General features: G+C 41.6%; 1 protein-coding gene across 8 annotated transcripts in view; it reads left to right on the forward strand.

Annotated features, from left to right (window-relative positions):
* The window catches only part of RGS6 (regulator of G protein signaling 6), a 464,067-nt gene that overhangs the window by 208,385 nt on the left and 237,938 nt on the right, over positions 1 to 17,744 (forward strand). The window contains exon 2 of one of the 8 annotated variants that reach the window (XM_090271079.1): positions 17,312 to 17,348. The exons of the other annotated variants lie outside the window; for them this stretch is intronic. The gene's annotated coding sequence lies outside the window, so the exon portion shown is untranslated. The remainder of the gene's footprint in view (positions 1 to 17,311; positions 17,349 to 17,744) is intronic. 8 annotated transcript variants of the gene reach the window in all.

Below are 17,744 nucleotides of genomic sequence, written 5' to 3' on the forward strand. Positions count from 1 at the left end.
GAAAATGATAATACAGGGTGGGGCAGAACTGGTTTGTAGTTGTGAGTGTGCAAAACACAGAATTTATTCTTGTATTTTATTCTTTAAGTGTTGTATTATTTTCCATACAAACAACTGTAAACCTGCTTTTGCCCCACCCTGTACATTTGATTCTCGTTATTCACGAGTTTCCTATTTGTAAATTTACTCCTCACTATAATCTATATGTAGCCCCCAGATCAATGCTCATGATGCCTTCGTGCCCTGCTGAAGACGTGCACAGGGTGGGAAAAATTTGAGCCCCTCACTGTGCATGTGCCCAGTGAAGTTGAACAAGACCCTCTGTCTGCTTTTTTCGGCTCTCATGCTGCACGTAAGTGTCCTTTTCTCTATTTGGTGCCATGTTTTTCACATCTTTGCACTTTTTGTTGGTCATTTCACTTTTCAAAGTGGCCCTCAAGTATGGCTTGGGTCTGTGAATCAAGTGGGGAAAGAGAGATATCTTAGCACTTGTGTGCCCAGCAGATCATGGAGACAGGTCTACTCTTGGCATTACAGCTACTCAAGGGATGATCTGAGGTGACTGTGGCAGAGGTAGAGGCCCCCTGAGTAACTGCCCAACAGCTGTTGATCAGTCCCTCAGACACCTCAAGGGCAGTGGAGAGTCACCAGGGCACGCCCCAGACCCTAATTCTTCACACAGGCCGCTCTGGGCCGGGGCCTGGGCACCTGTATGGGGCTTCCTGGATGAGATGTGTTTGTGCACGTGTGTGGGAAAAGCCCAGAGAGCTGTAGAATTACGTGGAGGAGAATTTAGGAGGTGCAATGTGGCGTCTGAGAATATGACATATATAGTTTATTACTGTTGATGTGATCCCAGCTTTCCAGCGGCTGTGGGCCCATCAAAGTGTGGATTACATGGTTAGATTGCAGAAATGCCTGATTGCTCCTCTTTTCTAGCTCTTCAGTCCTTACATTAGTCCTTTTGATATTTCTATAAGCCCTTGAGATTAGAAATGTAGGTTGTTCCATATAGTGAACTCATCAAACCACTACTAGGTATCAGATAATAAGAGATTTCTGTCTCCTCACTAGTTATATGTTTATTTTTGCAACGGGTTTGTTATTTTTTTCTCATTTTCCAGGGAAAGGCTTCCTCACTACTGTATTTTAAAAGTTATCTCATCAATATTATTCCAAGTGAATTTCACAATATATTTTAAAGAGGGAAGGAGCAGAGGAAGCTAATCATGTGACTCCTTTGCTTAAAACCCTTCATAGCTCCCCAAAGATGCTAAGATTAACAGGGCTAGGGTACAAAATGTAAAGTGGCAAAAAGATAATTGCCAATATAAAAAATATTCAATGCACTATTTTCTGAAAATGTAAGAGACAAACTATGGTTCATATCTGTATTTGTAAATGAAGTGTTGACCCACACTCTTCATTACTGACCTCATTGTACCTGTCTTCCTCCCATGTTAGACTCCATTCACAGTGACCTTTGTGGCCACTTTCCTTTCTGGAATCCACCATTGTGGGCCTTCCCCTCAGGCCCTTGCCTGGTCGCTCCCTTTCTGATACCTCCCTGGGCTGGCCCCTGCTCATCCTTCAGAACTCACTCACGTGTCCCTTCTCAGGGTCAGGCTCCTCTGCTATGTCCTCATGAAGGGAGTGCCCTTCCTTGAGAGCATTTGGCAAGTAGATGTGCATTGGGTCACTTTGCTGATTAAGATCTAACTCTTCCAGTTGATGGTAAGTTCCATAAAAGTAGGACTGAGTTCATTTACAACTCTCATAGCACAGGGGCTCGATTATCGATGATTAATGAATAATTACTGGCTCTTTGATGAGCTTCCAGTGTAACCCCATGACATTGGATCTGGAGACTTTATTTTTTAGATTCTTATTAAATGTATTGCGGTAACATTGATAAACAATATTATATAAATTTTGGGTGTACAACTTTATAATACAACATCTGTTTTATGTTATTGTGTGCCCTCCACCCAAAGTCCAGTCTGGATCCAGAGACTTTTAATGGTTATTTTCCTGGTGGCAGTGTAACGACACCACCTTGTTCACCCTTCGTGGAGTCCTTTCACATCTTCACAGTAACTCTGGCAGGTAGATTGATTAGGTTGTGTCATAATCTCTGTTTACAGCTGTCTCAAACAAATCCTTTAGAGGAGGGAGCATAATGGTAAAAAGAAAAATGAGGCCATCACTCTATAGATGAGGAAAATGGATCTCGGGGAGTTTAACTGAACTGAGCTGCCCAGGAGTCTGTAGCACAGCAAGAACTCATCCTGGGTTTTATGACCCTGAGCTTTGTCTTCTTTCAACCCCCACTAAGCTTGCTCTATCAGGAGATTCCGCTGTCAGTTTCCAGCAAAAAGACAACAGAGATTAGGAACTTTTTCTTCACATCAATACCTTGCCAATTTCTAGATCTCCTTTTTCTGTTAATCCCTTAAAACATAGAATTTCCCTGCCTTTGCTCTTAGGGGCTGAGAGTTTTGTGTAAGCTCCACAATGAATAAAAGGCTATAAAATAAATAAATACATAGCAATAAAAGGCATCTCCTGGTAGGACATAATTTTCTTTCTCTTGCTCATTCTCTCAGGTTTATTTTATCCTCTGTACCATGAGGGACTTAATTGGAACTGGCTTTCTTATTATCCTTCAAGCTAAATTGGCATCCACAGAGGCACTGTCTCCTATTACTCTTCTTTGCTTGACAGACCTTTGCAGAAGTTACGCACAGACTGAAGTAGTCATTAGTGTAAGGACCCAACACTTGGTCTGAATGACCGTGTGTGGCCACGGTGGAAGTCCTTGTCTGCTGTTTGCACTTCTGCCTGAATCCTGCTGTGGTAAAAGGTCAGGCCTTGCAAATATTTCGATAGTAGTGATCCCTCTAATACAAGGCGATGTCCTTTCCCACATAGACGGTGCATGGCCCAGAGAGGACTGGGTGCTACCTCACTTGGTTACCATTCATTCATTCAACAAACATTTACTGAGTGTCCTCCATGTGCTTGGCATTTCTAGACTCGAGGGATCCACGGTGAATAGCTCAAAGATTTCCATCCTCTTGGTGTTTGCATTCTCATGAGGGAAACACTCAATGGACAAATAATCAAATAAGTTTTATTTCCAATATAAGTGTCCTGGATAAAAACTAATTGGGGAGAACAGGGATCATGTTTGATTATGGTGGAAGGTGACAGTTGGGGTGGTGAAGAAAAGCCTCCCGGAAGAGGAGACATTTGAACAGAGGCCTGAGTGATGGGAAAAGGGATCCACATGAAGGTCTGGGGTGGGGGGTGGAAATCACCAAAGTATGGAGCATGTGTAAAGCACTGAGTCCACAGTAAGGCTGAGTGTTCAACAATCGACAGGAGGCCGCTGTGGCTGGAAGGCATGAATGAGAGCAGGAATGGCAGGAAGTGACATCAGAGATGTGGGCAGGAGCCAAAGCAGGTGGATGTTATGCAGACCATGATCTGCTATGGAAAGGCATTGGAGACATATGAGCAGGGGAGGGACATGATCTGCTTTATGATTTGAAAGGCTATTCCAACTCCTGTGTGTTGTCAAGAATGGGTTCTAGTGGAGCAAGACAGGAGTGGGGCAGGGAGATCTGGTGAGTGGCTACTGGAGTAATCCAAGTGATTTGGAATACATGTTAGCAGTGGAGTTCATGAGAAGGGGTCAGATCCTTGTGTATTTCGAAGGTGGAGCCCAGTCACAGCTGTTGCTGGGCCAGATGTGGGCTATGAAAGGGAGAGATGAGTTGAGCATCACTCATTGGTTCATCTACAAATATTTACTGAACACATATTGCGGACCAGCCTTTGTTCTATGTCCTTGAATATATACCAGTGAGCAAAATAGTCAATGATTCCTGTCCTTAAAAAGCTTATATTTTTGCAGGGAAAAAAACAGAAACAAAAAATGTAAAATATAATAAATTATTTGACATATTGAGAAGATGATATATATTATGATAAAAAGAAAAAGTAGAGCAGAGGAAGAACCCAAGGAGGGGAGCAGTTGCAATTTAAACCTGGGAGATCAGAGCAGATCTTCTTAAGAAGTCACCTAGGTTTTTGGCCTGAGTAGTTAGAGAGAGGATTATGCTATTTAATGAGATGTCTGAAAGGAATAAATAAATAAAACTGGAGGAAGGAGCAGACTGAAGGTTAGGGTGGTGTAAACAAGCTGTTGCTGTCTTTTAAGTATTGAGCTTGAACAGCCTGTTAATGAAGATATCAGGTAAGTAATTGGATATTCATTTCTGGGCCTTAGAGATGGTCAGAGCTACAGATATAAATTCCAGAATCATCGGGGCCTGGAAGGTCTTTAAAACCATGAGACCAATGGAAATCTCCAAGGACATGAATGTAGAGGTTGAAAAGAGGGCCAAGGGCTACTGGGTCCCCCAAAGGGAAGAAAGAAATAAGGAATTAGCCAAGGAGACTCAGAAGGGCATTTGGGAAGGCAGGAGGAAAATGAGAAGTTGCCAGTAAAATCATGAAAGAAGAGCAGAAGAGGGGAGAAAAATCAACCATGTCCAAAACATCAAGCAACATGGTGAATGAGCCAGGGACATGAACAAGATCTTGTGTACAGGCTACTTCTTGGGCTGCAAGTAATCAAAGGAGCCTGTTGTCACCATTTACCCGTGGTGTGTGGAGTCACAGAAAGGTGTGCTCTCACCGTGTGCGCAGTGAAAGAAACTCCAGGGCTGAGCCCTTTGTGTTTGGCTCCCTTGAAGAGGTTAACTTAATAAATGCTTAGTCCCCAGAGCAGTGCAGCAGGTACAGATCCTAGGAGACATAATGCTACATAAAATGTTCTTAATTTCACAGGCAGTGAGGATTTAGGTAAGATATTTAGGCAAGAGAGTGACATAATGTATGTAGCTATTTCACATAGGTATTTGGGGAGCAAAGGGGAGGATGGGATTGGGGTGAGGGGTAAGAGGTAATAGGCTGGGAGACCCAGTAGGAAGAGTGTTTTGGTAGTTGAGTCATGAGGTGGGAAGGCCTGAGCCAAAGGGGAAACAGTGAGAATACAAAGGGGAGGACAGGTAGGAGAGACCTTCAGAAGGTAGATTCGACAGCACTTGATAAAGTGATGGGAGCAGGAAAGTTATTGAGAGAGGAAATACTGAAGACAGCTCTTGGGTTTGACAGAGCCCACTGTGGAAGTTGCTGAGGGATTAAGGAAGCGGCTGACAGACTAACCAGTTTATGGATTAATTATTAAGACATGGCAGGGATCTGGGAGCTCCTCTCCTCACTAATTAGTTAGCTGGTAATTAGGTGGTGGCTGATTAATACTATTGCTTGCCCCCTGTGATGTGGGAGAAGAGGAGCTGAGCCACCCCCAGAGTTGCTGTGGCGCATAAAGGAAGGGGGACCCAGCACCTCTGCCACTATATGCCGTCCCCTCTGCTCCTCCCAGAAACCCTGAAGGGGTATCCTTGACATCAAGTTTTCTCTTCCCATAACTAGTCAGATGATCTTTACCAAATGGAGAAAAAGCAGAAAGAGGGCGGAAAATGTGTACCACGGAATTATCCTTCTCAGTAGTAACATTTTGCAAAAATGCCATGGCAACTTTCCTCTTCAAATACTTGGAATTTGGTTTTCATTCGTTGGTCAAGTGCACATACAAGTTTAATTTTCCACTTTGGAACTACAACCTGGGTTCTGCTTCTCCCATCTTGGGCTTTTGTCCTCTTGAAATGTGCCTGTTCTAATATGAAATGAAAATTTTCCTAGGCTGAGGTAGCAGCTTAATGCTAAGTATTGGAGAGAAACTCAAAGTGGAATTTGTTAAATGCTTTTGAAATCTAAATTCCCCGGAGACATAAGTCACTTTAATTCATGAAATATATTCTGACCTCCTGTTGGAGCCATGTGAGAACTCAAGAATGGGTTATTTAAGTGGAAGAAATGTTTAGAATCCCCCTTTCTATCCCCTTACAAGCCAAACATTCTCTAATATTTTATTCAAATATCTGTGTCAGCATGTCTGAGTCTTCATTAAAGATACCTGACTTGGGCAGGAGTCCTGCATCTGCAACGCTCCCCATCCTTTCATAGACATACAAGCAGAACTCGCAAATGTAAGAAGAAAGGGCCCAGCGGAACTGTGGGTAAAGAGTTCAACCCCCTCATTTGCAGGTGTGGAAACTGAGGCTAAGAAAAGGTACGTGACTGTCTCGTCATACAGTTGTAACTCAGGTTAGAACCAGGGATAGTCCTGCCTTGGTCCTAGTCTGAGGGAGCCAGAGATCAAGGTGGAGGAAAGAATGAAGTAAATGCCAATGTCACCTGATTGGTGAAAATAATAAATTCTTTGAGAGGTTTGGAGGATAGAAATCACTGCAGAAACATAAGTAGGCTTAAATAACCTAGGGTCCATAGCAATAGTTCTCACACTGGGGTGCTCGGGTGCATTCTCAGGGGACTTGGAGTTCCCCTCAGAAAACAGCGAACATGCATCTGTTCTGATCATCTGCTGCTGGATTGTAGGGATTTTGTTTGTTTGTCTGAGTGGTGTGACTGTCCTCATCAATGAGGGGGGGACAGAAGGGGAGTTGATGTGTAAGTGATGTGGATACACTAATAAGGCCCCATGGTGGTATGTTTGCCATACTTCAGGGCTGTGGCAGGGACATGTTTACATTGCAAACAGATTTAATTACAGCAGAGCACCACCATCCTTTGCATGATGTTAATGCAGTTGACTACTACTGCTTTTGTATTTACTTTTCACATTTATTTTGGTTTCTGAATTGTATATGACCTATAAGCAAAAGCACTTTGCATGGACTTGTGTTAGTTTTATACATATTTAAGCAACATGGCAGTAAAAGCAATCTAAAACAATGCTGAAGGTCCAGATTTTCCCTTTGAAAGGAGCTATGCATTATTCAAGGCTGTTGTATACACTGACTTCCTTTTATGTTTTCATTAAAGTTATGAGAAACTGTTGGCATGAGAGAGAATTCCAGTGGCATGAGCTCTTTTGTTGTCAGAGTGAATTGCTTAAAAGGGAGTTGGTATGGGCGACATATGCCTGCTCTTCCTTCAGTAGGGTACTATTCCCACAAGCAATTCTAGAATCTAAGAGGCAATTCTTTTCTTTTTCCCCATCTTCATTTAATGGAGTTGATCACTCCTGCCTCTTGAGACAGTTTCTTCATTTAAATTATTTTTTATTTTTCAATTATAATTGGCATTCAATATTATGTTAGTTTCAGGTGTACAGCATAGTGATTAGACATGTATATAATTCATGCAGTGATCCCCCCCATAAGTCTAGTACCCACCTAGTGCCATACGTAGTTCTTAAAATATTACATATCTGTGACTATTTGTAATTGCCAATTTGTACTTCTTAATCCCTTCATCTTTTTCACCCAGACCCCCAACCTCCTCCCACCTGGCAACCATCAACTTGTTCTCTGCATCTACGAGTCTGCTTCTGTTTTGTTTGTTTGTTTTGTAGATTCCACATATACATGAAATCATGTGGTATTCGTCTTTCTCTGTTGGGCTTATTCCACTTAGCATAATACCCTCTAGGTCCACCCATGTCACCACAAATAATTAGATTTCATTCTTTTGATATCCAAGTAACATTCCATTGTATTATATATACCACATCTTCTTTATCCAGTTGTCTATTGGTGGACATTTAGGTTGGTTCCATATCCTGGCTATTGTAAATAATGCTGCAATAAGCATAGGGATGCATATGTCTTTTTGAATTAGAGTTTTGGATTTCCTTGAAGGGTAATTCTAACTATCGAATTGTTGTTGTTTTTTTAAGTATATTTTATTGATTATGTTGTTACAGTTGTCCCAATTTCTTTTCCCTTTGCTCCCCTCTGCCCAGTATCCCCCTTACCTCCAGCAATCTCACCCTCCTTAGTTCATGTCCAATGGATCATGCATATAAGCTATTTGGCTTCATCCTTTCCTATATTTTTCTTAACTCCCTCCTGTCTATTTTGTATCAACCAATTATGCTTCTTAATCCCTGTACCATTTCCCCATTTCTCCACCTCCCAGCTGGTAAACCTCCAAATGATCCCCATAGCTATTATTCTGCTCCTATTCTGGTTGTTTGCTTAGTTTGTTTTTTTTTATTTTTTTTGAAGTTCTGTTGTTGATAGTTGTGAGTTTGTTGTCACTTTAATGTTCATAGTTTTGACCATCTTTTTCTTAAATAAGTCCCTTTAACATTTCATATAATAATGGCTTGGTGATGATGTACTCCTTTAGCTTTACCTTGTCTGGGAAGCACTTTATCCACTCTAAATGATAGCTTTGCTGGATAGAGTAATCTCAGTTGTAGGTCCTTGCTTTTTATCACTTTGAATACTTCTTGCCATTCCCTTCTTGCCTGCAAAGTTTCTTTTGAGAAATCAGCTGATAGTCTTACAGGAACCCCTTTGTAGGTAACTCTCTTCTTTTCTCTTGCTGCTTTTAAGATTCTCTCTTTATCTTTAACCTTTAGCATTTTAATTGTGATGTGTCTTGGTGTGGTCCTCTTTGGGTCTAGCTTGTTTGGGACTCTCTGTGCTTCCTGGACTTATATGTCTATTTCCTTCACCAAATTAGGGAAGTTTTCCTTCATTATTTTTTCACATAAGTTTTCGATTCCTTGCTCTTCCTCTTCTTCTTCTGGCACCCCTATGATTCGGATGTTGGCATGTTTAAAGTTGTCCCAGAGGTTCCTAAGCCTCTCCTCGTTTTTTTCAATTCTTGTTTCTTCATTCTGTACTGTTTGACTCTTTATTTATTCCTTATGTTCCAAAGCATTGATTTGAACCCTGGTTTCATTCCCTTCTTCATTAGTTTCATGTGGATTTTCCTTTGTATCACTTAACATAGCCTTCCATTCTTCCCTTCTACGTTTGTCATACTCAAGCATATCTGTCAAGTCTGTGAGCATCTTTATCACCACTGTTTTGAACTCTTCATCTGTTAGGTTGGCTATCTCCTTGTCACTTAGTTCTCCCACTGGAACCTTGATCTGGTTCCTCTTTTGGGCCATACTTCTCAGTCTTTTCAACTTGACAGGCTCCTGTGTTTGCCTCTGTGAATTAGATAGAGCTGTCCCACTTGTTATGTTGTAAGGGGCATAGCCTTAGGTATTTGTCAGTACTAGGTGACCTATTCCACCATGTTGTGGTGCTATATCTGGGGGAGAGGTCTGGGAGGGAACAATGCCACTTGCTCAGCACTCGCCCCTTTTCCAGGCACTTATCCCACTTCCCGTATGGGGCTGGCGTCTCTCTAGCTGTCGCCCTTGCCCTAGTTGCCAGAGTGGGTGGGTTTTCAGAAGTTCTAGGACCAAGGGGGCCCTCTAAACAAGCAGACTTTGCCAAGAGACCAGCAGTTTCTTCCACCACCCCACCCCCCACAGGTTTTCACAGCCATGAAGCTTTATTTTCCCTGGTGCTGGAAATGTGATCTGCACAGTTTGGTCTGGTGCTAGGAGTGCTCCCCAGGTGCCCCTCCCTACTTTTTTTTAACGTCTGACTGCACTTTCTGTCAGCCAGCCACAGCCATTGTTGGTGCCGCCACCACACCGCATCCTCTCCACCCTGGCTTGGCCTCTCCTACCTGTCTGGATGAGTATTTCTCCTTTATATCTTTGTTTGTTGGACTTCCATGAAGCTCTGTTTTCTGGAACTTCTGGTTGTCTTCAGTTTTGAGGTAGTTGTATTCTCTCTTAGTTGTGGAGGGAGATGCAGCGTGTCTACATATGCCTCCATCTTGGCTGAAAGTCCTCTCTAACTATTGTTTGGCTACTTTTAGAACCTAATTCTTTGTAAGATGTTATGATGCACAAGATCTGAATGGTGAAAAGGTGTATCTTCTATTTAACTTGATGTAAGCTAGAGGTCAGCAAATTATACAGCTCTTGGCCTACAGACTTTTTTTATAAATAAAGTTTTCCAGAAACTTAGCCACACCCAATTGTTTACACATTGCATGTGGCTGTGATAGAGACGTAATGGCCTATAAAGCCTAAAGTCTTTATTATCTAGTAGGCTCCTGCTGTCTGCCTTCTAAATACAATAATTTCTGCACTGGGCATTCAGCTTATGCACATTTCAGTTATCTGATTCTCTAAAGTGACTTAATTAATCTGTTCTGTTTTTACAATTAGGAAATTATAAATGGCTGTTGCTTTGTGTAAGATTCTTTGATTTCTCTAATGAGAGAATCTAGCTGATTCTCAGTATCGATTCCTGCTTTTTAAAAATAGGAAATTGGAGACTGGTGAGATGCTGTTTTAATCGTCAACACATACCTGGTGGAGCTGGCCTGAGGCTGAGCTGTGAATTAGATGCTGGTTTTTGTCTGTCAGCCCTCCCTCACTGAGTCTCTGCCTTCACCCTGCCTTTCTCTCACCATCTTTGACTCTTTCTTGCGTCAGTAGCATCAACCAATATTCTGATACCTCACTTTTATCTCCATTTAAATTCACTTAGTTTGTTCACTCCTTATTGCCGCTGAAAGTAATTGCACTTGAAGCTTTTTATCCCTACTGCAAAATCAACAGCTTGGACCTCTCTTAAAGATTTGACAGACTTAGAGGTGTTGAGGGAGATCAGGAAGACAGAGGAAGAACAGAGAGAAAGGCTGGGGATGAGGATTTCCCTAGAAATGGCATACATCCCCATCTCTGACTGTATGGCTCAGGGCCTCTAGTCATGAAGTTACTGTGAAGATCAGTGTCCATGCCTCTCTCACCTTAATAGCTCTAGATCTTTAAAGGGATATCAGACTTTTTAAAAAATCTCTCCATATGGTTGGCTTATTTAATACTAACACAAAAAGCAGAAGACTCAGATGCTATTTGGGACACTTGACTAGAGATAACTTCCTACTTAGATATGCCAAAGGATATGTTATGATTTAGGGACAGTTCCTAAAGGGGCATATTTACTGCTGAAAGTGCTTTGCTGAAGGAAGGAAAGAAGGAAGGGAAGGAGGGAGGAAAGAAAGATGGAAAACAGAGAGAGATAAAGGGAGAGAAATAAAGAAAAAGAAAAGAAATTTTTGTTGAGAGCCACCAAAAGGCCACTAGAGCTTTTTTTAGCAACTTGGGCCAGGTCCCTGGTTGGGGGCATGCGAGAGGCAACCACACACTGGTGTTTCTCACTCTCTTTCTCCCTCCCTTCCCTTTTCTCTAAAAATAAATAAATAAAATATATTTAAAAAATCTAGACAGATTCAGGTTTAAATTAAAATCGAGCACTCACCTCTTCCATGACAAGTATTAACATGGTTAACTTGCTGAAAAATGTTTAGGACTCAAGTCTATCTTGTTTTGATGTGTGTCTGTTTATACAAATTAGGGACTACTAAATATCTGTCATCTTCACCAGCAGGAGAGTAATAATACCCAAAGCACTGATGAGAAGGTGAGAAGGAAAGAGACCAGACAACACCCCCACGGCACTCTTAGAGGAAGAGCCAAATTAGTTAGCTGAGACACAGAATCCCCCTCTTTGCAAGACAGATGTCCAGAGTAAACGCACATGTGGCCTATTCAGGGAAGTGTCCCTTTCCCTCCAGATTCTCCACTGGGCCTGCATAGAGTCCATCCTGCAAGGGGCCTCTCTTGGGCTTCAAGAAGCTCAGTTCTATCCCATTCCACACATCTTTTTAGAGACTTTGGAAAGAACTTACACAACCTATCTATGCCCTGTGTTTCACAGAACATTTTAAAGCAACTGACTCTTCTCTTTCTGTAGCCCAAGTCAATCAGCAAGGCCTCTTTCTCCTCTGGGAGAGGAAGCAAGACCAGTGCCCAGGTGTGTCCCTGCAGTGTTTGTGCCTCCAGCGTTGCTACAGTCTGGAAAAGCCGTTTCTCCACCCGGAGTGGAGATGCAGAGCCAAGGAAGGAAGGAAGGAAGGAAGGAAGGAAAGAAAGAAGGGAGGGAGGGAGGGAGGGAGGAAGGAAGGAAGGAAGGAAGGAAGGAAGGAAGGAAGGAAGGAAGGAAGGAAGGAAGGAAGGAAGGGGGAGAGCACTCATGTGCTAACCGAGGCAGTAGATGGAAACAAGTGCGGCTGCAACTGCTCATTTCTGCCTAAATGGCAAATCGATCCCATGATATGAAGTCATTATGTAGAATGGACCCTGTTTAGTATATCACTCCATATATTGTCTCTAGCATGGTGTATACCAGGTACATAGGCACAAGACAAATTTGAGTGAGTGAATAAATAATGAATGAATTAAGACCTCAGACTCTGGGACAGGCAAAATCACGTCTAAATCCCAGCTTTTCCAGTTAATAGTGGTTGGTTATCTATTGCTGCATGGCACATTATCCTAAATTTAACAGTTTAGATTACTATCTCAGAGTTGCTGAGGGTAAGCAATCTAGGCATGGCTTCAGTGGGTACCCCTGACTCAGGTTCTCTTCAAGGCTGCATTCATCTTGAGGTTTGGCTAAGGTGGGCCCATTTTCAACCTTCCTCCTGTGACTGTTGACAGGCTTCAGATCCTTGTGGCTCTTGGCCAGAGACATCAGTTCCTTGCCACTCAGGCCTTTCCAAAGGGCTACTCACAACATGGCAGCTGGCTCCCTGCAGAGAGAGGAATCTCAGAGTCCCCAGATGGAAGTTGCAGTGTTTCTGTTTATTTTCTGAAATTTGTTGTTGTAAAAAATATATATAATATAAAGTGTGCTGCTTTATCTATTTTTAAGTGTATAATTCAGTGATATTCAGTGCTTACACATGTTGGGAAACTACCACCACTATTTCCAACACTTTATAAGCTCCCCAAACTGAAACACAAAAAGACAGTGTTTTTTACAGCTTAACCTTGGAAGTGGCATATCATCATTTCTGTCCTATTCCTTGGAAGTGAGTCACTAAATGCAGCCCATAGTCACAGTGTGGGGATTATAGGGTGAAAACACCAGAAGAAGGGGCATCCTTGGGGACCACCCTAGTGGCTGACTCCATAGAAGCTATGTGACCTTGAATGGGTTCCTTAACCTCTGTAAGCCTCAGTTTCATCCTTTGCAAAACAAGGATGGTATCTACCTCATAGAACTAGGCTCCTATTCAAGGGGAACACCACTAAATTTTCTACTCATCACCATGAGATTAAATGCCTGACCTTGAACCATGAATTTTGACCACCTTGGATTCCAGATTATGTCTTCCTGCATAACCTCTTGGATTCTCCACGATGGTTCAATAATTGTTACATGTTTGGATCCTGACAGCAGGGGCAGAGAGGGGACAGAAGCAGAGGCAGAACCATGGAGATCTAGAATGCAGTCCATAAATATTTATAGTATAATCTTTATGCAAAGCAACGCCTCCTCTAAAGAAGCAGCCTGCCCTGGACAAAGCTTAGCTCATGTGTTTTCATTGTACCGCCGCTGAGAATTGGGCCGCCCCCTCCCTCAGTTGCTCATATTCACCACCAAGATTCTATCAGCATTTCCATTATGGTTTCCTCTCTTTCTTCATGCAAATTCCCAAACATCTCTATAATGTATTTCTTCTCTTTGCTGTCCTGTGCACTGAATAAGAAACAGTTCCTCTGGAGTTCTATGCATGGCATTATGCAATGAGCAAGCAGAATGCTTTTAAAACTATTATTTAAAAATTTCCAAAGTGGCAATATATATAAGTATTTCTGTTCTTGTCCATCTCACAGATCATTCCAAGCACCAGCTTACAGGTATACTCTGGGATCACCATACATTCCAGCTTTACCTTTATACTTCTTCTCTAGTCCTGTTGGAAATGATAATTTAGATTCATAACTAATCAGCTGGAAATTAATTCAGATAATATTCCCTTTAAGTCAAAAAAGTGAATTAATATTCTGTACAAAGGTTTCCGATAATAAGTATTTTGGAAGGACTGTTAAAATTTTTTGAAATAAAAATAGTTTACTGGCTAATACTCAAAACCCAAGAATAATTACTGAACAATGTTTTCCAAAGTGTGTTCTGTGGAATAAAATGCTATTTGTTTACCCACTGACCAAAATTAAATTGCTAATCTCTAGGCTTAATAAGAGCATACTGAAACAGTCATTAACTGCTGGCTGCTGGGAATATAAATGGGACTCGTCTCTTAGGAGGCAATTTGGCTGTGTTTGTCAGAATTTAAAATGTATGTACCTTTTGGCCTGAGAAGTTTTTTAAAAATTAATCTTAAATCATCTTTGCATATATACAAAAGGCTATATATATATATATATATATATATATATATATATACAAGGAGTTTTACCCCTGGCTGGTTTGGCTCAGTGGATTGAGCGTCGGCCTGCGAGCTAAGTGTCGCTGGTTCCATCTTCCAGTCAGGGCACATCAGAGAAGGAAAACTCTGACTCCAAAAAACCTCCGCTGCCTTGCGGCATACCTCTTCAGGGGAAAGGCTAAGGGAGTAAACCCCGACAGAAAATCCGGAGCCGGAGTCCCTAAGGCGGTTTGACGTTGTAGTCAACACCGGCAACTCCTGCGGCGCACCTAAAGCCAAGCTGTATTGACTCTGTCTTTCCCTTGGACCCTTCAGCTGCGAAGAGAGGGGGGGTCCGCTGCATGGGCAACAGCAGACCCTCCATATCACCCTGCCCAGGCTCTGTAGCTTCAGCTTCACTGAAGAGGACACTCCAGCGTCATCGCAAGATGTCGATTCAACATGGGAGGAGACAGATACTGTGTCACTCCCGAGTTGGACTGCACAGCCATTCTCGGCGGTGCAGATAGACTCTTAAGAAGCAACACCATCGTCTCTCGAGACGGATGGCTGCCGACGACGATACAAGGAGTTTTATTACAGTACTGTTTTCAATAAGGAAAATTAGAAAAAACTCAAATGTTCCACAATAATAGATGAGGTAAATCAATTACATGACACAAAATACATATATATGATATGTCATATTTATATATATATATGATATTATATGTTTATCCAGATCTATTTGGAGGGATACACATCAAACTGTTAATAATGATTATTTTTCCTCTTGGAAAAGAAATAGAATTTTCTATGGGTTGAGAGGGCTGCTTCACACTTTACTGTACAGTATTCCCTCACTTACCGTGGGTATTACATTCTAGACCCCGCCCCCCGCAATAGGTGAAAATCCACGAAGAAGGAACCTTACATTTATTTTAGTATTTATATATATTTTAAGGCTTTATAAACCCTTCCCACACACTTATAAACCATTCCCAGTCCCTTATTAATCTTTCCCACTCCCTTATTAACCTTTTCCACACTTTTATAAACACTGCTTATGTTCTTAAACATATTCTACACTCTTAAACCTACACAACTTTAACAACATACGTATACAGTACCACAAAATCCTGTGATATAGCAAAAACTTTGTGATAAATAATTAAATACAATATTTTTTTAAATCCTGCGATAAAGTGAGGCCGCAGTAAGTGAACCGCGATATAGAGGGGGACTACTGTATATAGTTATGTATTATTTGAATTGTTTACAATTAGCAATGTTTTTATAACTCCCATGTAACCATTTAAAATTGCCTTTTAAACTCATTATAGAAGTAACGTTTATTTTTAAGCAAAGAAACGAAAAGAACCCTATAATCGCTCCACCCAGATACAATTACCATGATCTTCCATACCTTCTTCAACACATGTATTATTTGTAATACAAAATGCAATTATTCCATATAGGCTATTTTGTACACTACTAATTTTAGGTTAAAATATATGATAAATGCAATTAGTCCCTCAACTGTTCCATAATAAACACATTTATATGTCAACAGATATTCAATTGTAATATGTCTGATGGTTATAATCTTAGGGATTTTAGGTACCTGAGATTGCTGGAAACTGGGAACTAAAACTGGGGCAAGATAAACTTTTAATGCAAGAACCTGTTACTTGGTACTTTACCCTGTTTTCATACTCCCCACACTCAATACTTATGCTCTGTCAGTGTCTTGAATAAAATCTTCCATGGCTGCCCACTGCCCTCAGGATAGCATTCTACCCTCCTTATATGGATTGCAGGGTCCTCATTTTCTGGCTCCTGTTTATCCTCGAGCACATTTTTGGTCAACACCTTTATCTCCAACTCCTGTCATCCTGCTCCTACATACACCCTGGCTTACTCTCACCCCTCCTTCAGGTTTTAGCTTCAATGCCTCCGTTTCTAACTCTGATTTTCACAGTGTCCTGGGCATCCCTTGTTTTTGCCATTCGACAGGTACTCTCCCTTTTTCTAACAAACTAGTTCATTGTGTGGGGAGACCTGAGCCAAGTCGTTAAGAAACCTTTGCTTCAAGCTCTTCATCTAGCACTAAGATAACAACAGTACCCACCTCCTAAGGTTAACTGGAGAAAACGAATGAATACATCTCGGTGGTTTAGAAGTGCCTGGTACAAGGTAAGGGCTCTATGTGTTTGTGGCTCTTGTTTCTCTTATCGGAATCACCCTTCTTTAACTTGGTCCATCTGGTTTGGTTGGCATTGGTCCTGCCTTCTGCTCTGGGAGTCAATTCCTGATTAGCTAAAGTGATCAGCTAATCTCCTACTCCTAAACTGTGATTGTCTCAGGAAAGGACACATAACCCATTGTAAGCCGATTAGAGTCGCTATGAAACCTTTACTTTTTTGAAAGAGAGAAACACTGTCCTTTCTCTCTAGGTTTGAGCATAATGTATGCCAGGCTCTTTACTGCTACAGGCAAGAGATTAGGAGTGGAACCTGCTCTGAGTGTGGAGCTGACACAAAAAGCAAGCAAGCAGAGCAGAAAGACAAGTACTGTCCTGGTGGCCCTGTGTGAGGAGGCTTTTGTGATGCTGTACCTGACCAGCTCTGACTTCGACTCCTCAATCATTTGAGCCAAAATTAAACCACTTGGGTTTGGGTTTGCTGTCACGTATGACCCAGAGTTCCAAGGTGTATATCTCATGTCTAACCAGTATTGTATCTTAGTGTAATAAATACTCTGTCCCATGGTCTCTCCTCCTCATTAGATTTGAAGCTCTGTGAGGAAAGGCCTGGGTCATTTCCACCTATGTATCTCCAGCTCCCAAAACAGTGCTTGAGTACATTAGATGCTAAATATTTGTTGAGTGAATAAAATGCCCCAGAGGCTACCTCTTGAGTGTTTAACACACCTATTCAATGCTGTAGGCTTAACCTGCCTAAAATTCTGCTGATTCTATCAGAAAGGCATACTAGGAGAGGGGGAAGGAATTAACATTATTGAATGCCTATTAGGAGCTAAGTAAGGTATGTACTATTTTATATTACAGATGTCGTTTAATCAAGAAGCCTGCCTTCCCATGATAGGTGAGTCATTTTATCCAGCAATGAAATAAGAACAAAATATGAGCTATCCTTAAGCATCTAATAAGAAAAATGAAAGGCCAATTAAAAGTACACAAATTCTCTTCTTTAGGGGAAACAATTATTTGAGTCTGTTGAGTCCAAGATTCTAGGCTTTAGAAATTTTTTTTCCAATGGGGTGATTTCATTTAAATATGCCATTTTAATTGTTAAACATTTCTATTCAAAATCCCCTTAAGGTAACAGAAAGTGTTGTGCTTGTATCCAGCCCTTTTATCAGAGAGGGGAAGTGATGCAGTTAGTTGTCCACGTACAGGCTGATTTGAAGGTCACAGAAAACTCTCTCCCCTCTCCAGGCTGCTAGTCTGTTGTCCCTTACTTGGTAACATTTGCCTTGGG

This window comes from Furipterus horrens, unplaced genomic scaffold (assembly GCF_987537825.1).
Source record: "Furipterus horrens unplaced genomic scaffold, mFurHor1.1.pri manual_scaffold_3, whole genome shotgun sequence".
In the NCBI taxonomy this organism is placed as follows: Eukaryota; Metazoa; Chordata; class Mammalia; order Chiroptera; family Furipteridae; genus Furipterus; species Furipterus horrens.